General features: G+C 43.2%; 1 pseudogene; it reads right to left on the bottom strand.

The window, feature by feature from the left end:
* Positions 1-1,021: 1,021 nt before the first annotated feature.
* LOC118828070 lies at positions 1,022-2,999 on the bottom strand (annotated as a pseudogene).
* Between the last annotated feature and the right edge of the window lie 229 nt (positions 3,000-3,228).

Below are 3,228 nucleotides of genomic sequence, written 5' to 3'. Positions count from 1 at the left end.
AGATTGAGGCACACTTCATGCTCACCTTTTTCTCTTCTCTTTTGTTTTTATTTTTGGGTTGTTTTTTTTTTTTTGGTTCTGTTTCTTCTTTCTCATTATTCATTCCATTGGTCATAATTCTTCTCTGCAGCTTGGCTACTGTATAAATTAATTCAATGCGAAGTCATTCGTGGTAGTTATATGAGATTCCATGCCGTCTTGGGGAGGGAGCAGGGAGGGAGGGGAGAAAATCTGGATCTCAAAATTATGTAGAACCGTCTGTTGTAAACTAAAAATAAAAATAAATTTAAAAAAACTGTGCATGCCCTTTGACACAGCAATACTACTACAGGGTCTGTATCCCAAAGAGATCAAAGCAAAAGGGAAAGGACCTCTATATACAAAAGTATTTATAGCAGCTCTTCTTCTGGTGGAAAAGGATTGGAAATTGCACCCATCGACTGGGGAATGGCTACAAAAGTTGTGGTATATGGCTGTGATGGAAAACTGTTGTGCTATAAGAAATGATGAGCAGGCTGGATTCAGAAAAAAACCTGATAAGGCTTATATGAACTGACCCAAAGTGAAGTGAGCAGAAGTAGGAGAACATTTTACACGGCAATAGCAACATCGGAAGGATGATCAATTGTAAAACGCTTAGCTACTCCACGCAAGGCGACGATCCAAGACAATTCTGAAATATTCATGACGAAAAATACTATTTCCAAAGAGAGAACTAATAAAGTCTGAGTGCAGATTGAATCATAAAAAAATGGTTTTGTACATGGAGTATAAGATTATAAACTCAAGACAACTCATAGACGAAAAAGGTTAACTCCCACACCTATCACCTGTCTCTGCAAAAAAGTATATATAAAACCTCTATTCAGTCCCTTGAAATGCCATTTAAGTTTCGCCAAGATGACCTCTGGATTTCGTGTTTGTCTTGGAGTGTCCTCTGAGGGCTCTGTCTGCGATTAGATGACAAGATAACCCCCCCAGAGTCTATTCGAACAGTAAGGGAAAAGAGAATTGGAAGATGCTATTCAAACTTAATTATATTTCCTTGTGGTTTATTGTCTCCTCCTCCTCCCGCTAAGCCTCCTTAGAACCCACCCTGGTTGCCAAAATTTTCTCAGCCGCTGCCACCCAAGCCCCCTCAGCTTCTTCTACCACCTCTAAGACCACTGCCTCCATGACTACCCCCTCAGTCTCCCAAGCCTCCAGAGTTACATTGTTTCCATCAATGCCCCCATCTTCCATGGCCTCTTTCACAGCTTTAGCACCTTTCTCTGAGTCGAAGTCCATAGAGCTGAACTCTTTAGATGACCCTGTTTACCTCTCTGTGACTATCCTGACACCAACAGAACCGTGAAATGAATCTTTCAATGTTTCTTCTTCGGACAGACTTTTCATGAACAAAGTTTTGTAGGACTAGCTCCTTGGTTCTCTATCACCTGCCTTCTGTCAAAACCACATGGCTCTGCTTTCAGTTTCAATGTTGTCATATGAATTCAAGGCTTCAAGGCAAATTCTATGAATATGTTCCCTGTAGGTCAGCCAGTCGTTCTGGGACAAGCTGATGGACATTGCCTTCTCAAACATTTCCTGCAGACCTTCTTCAGTGACTCTGTAGTTGAGGTGATTCACCAGTGTCTTAGTCCAGCTGCTTGCTGTTGTTTTTTCTCCAGGAATTATTCTTCCCATTTCTCAAGTTACCTTGTCTTCGACTTTTCTCCCCTGTGTAGTCCGGAATGAGCACCCAACCCATCAACCTCAGTCCCCTGTTTCTTTTCCAAGGCCTTGTCCACATCTGTTTCTGTCTTAAAATCAACACAGGCAATTCCTTGGGGTGTCCCATCCTTGGGGCAGACCAGTCTGACCTCAGTTGCATACTCAAATACTTCCTTGAGCTCCTCCTGAGTCACTTTTATACAGCACGTTCTTGATGAAGAGTGTCCTTGTGTCTGGATCTTTCTTGTTCTCTTTTGCTTTTTCAAGCTTCATTTCAGAGCCGAGCACTTTGGAGTTCCAGAGCCTTTTCTACGTCTTCAGTGGAATCGAATTCCCCGTAGCCAAATTTCCTGGTGGTACCAATGGGAATATCCAGGGTAAGGTTTTTTTTTTTTTTTTTTTTGCAAAGAAGTCCATGATGCCACTTTTTAGCTCAGAAGTGGTTTTACTGAAGTTCAGGTTACCAGCAAAGAGAAATGGGTAGATGCTTCAGCTTCCAAATTCTGTTTCTGGGCTTCAGGGGCTTTCTGTTTACCCATTTCCTTTTTCTTCTTTCCTGGTGCTTCTCTGAAGGGCACTTCCTCCATCATCATTATCTTCCTCCTCCTCATTTTCTTCTTCCTTCTCCTCAGATTCCTTGGCTTTCCCAGTTATCCCATGAGCAGCTTCACAGAAGCCCCTTCCCTTTGGCAGCTGTGGTATCCAGAGCGTCTTCTCCAGAGTCATCCTAATTTTCATCCTCATGACTATCATCTTCCTTCTCGTCCTCAAGAGTTTTATTTGACTGGAGCTGCTCCCATATATATGGCTTTGGGTGGCTCAAATTCTTCATCCTTCTCATCTTCACTGTCTTCTTCAGATTCTCTATCCTCTTTTTTGGCACTTTTCCATTTTTTTGCCCCTTTATTGGGGGTGGGGGCTCCTGCTTTAGCTGGGGTGGCTGCTTCTTTATCTGGAATGGCTCACTTCTTGTCTAGTGTGATGACCTCTTTGACCGGGGTAGCCACTTTCTTGGCAAGGGCCATGGTGGCCTTCTTACCAAGCCTCATGACTGCTTTCTTGGCAAGGTGTGGTGACAGCAATGACTTTTTTGGCTGGTGGTACCTTCTTTGCTGTTTAGCCACAACCTTCATGCCCTTCTTCTGAGGGACCACAGCCTTTCCTCCATTGCTTTCTTCCTCATCTTCTAATATGTCCTCATCCTCCATGTCTTCTATCTCCTTTCTAAAAGGAGCCATTTTCTTTGGCTCTCCTTGATTTTTAGCAGTCTTCCCAAGCTAAACCATGGTGGCAGCTTATAACCAGGGAGTGGAGGGTGCAGAACCATCTGTAGATGCCCAGTTAACTTTTTTTTATTTTTTTTGATGCCCAGCTAACATTGGTGGTGGGAGGAATCCATCCATGAGCAACCCTTTGCCGGTGGAGATGGAGACAAAAAAAACTTGGAATCTTTGTTAAGAATTCCAGTTAAGGGGCAGCTAGGTGGTGCAGTGAGTAGAGCACCAGCCCTTGAGT

This window comes from Trichosurus vulpecula, chromosome 8, assembly GCF_011100635.1.
Source record: "Trichosurus vulpecula isolate mTriVul1 chromosome 8, mTriVul1.pri, whole genome shotgun sequence".
Taxonomy (NCBI): Eukaryota; Metazoa; Chordata; class Mammalia; order Diprotodontia; family Phalangeridae; genus Trichosurus; species Trichosurus vulpecula.
This window is presented reverse-complemented; position numbering and strand designations above follow the sequence as displayed.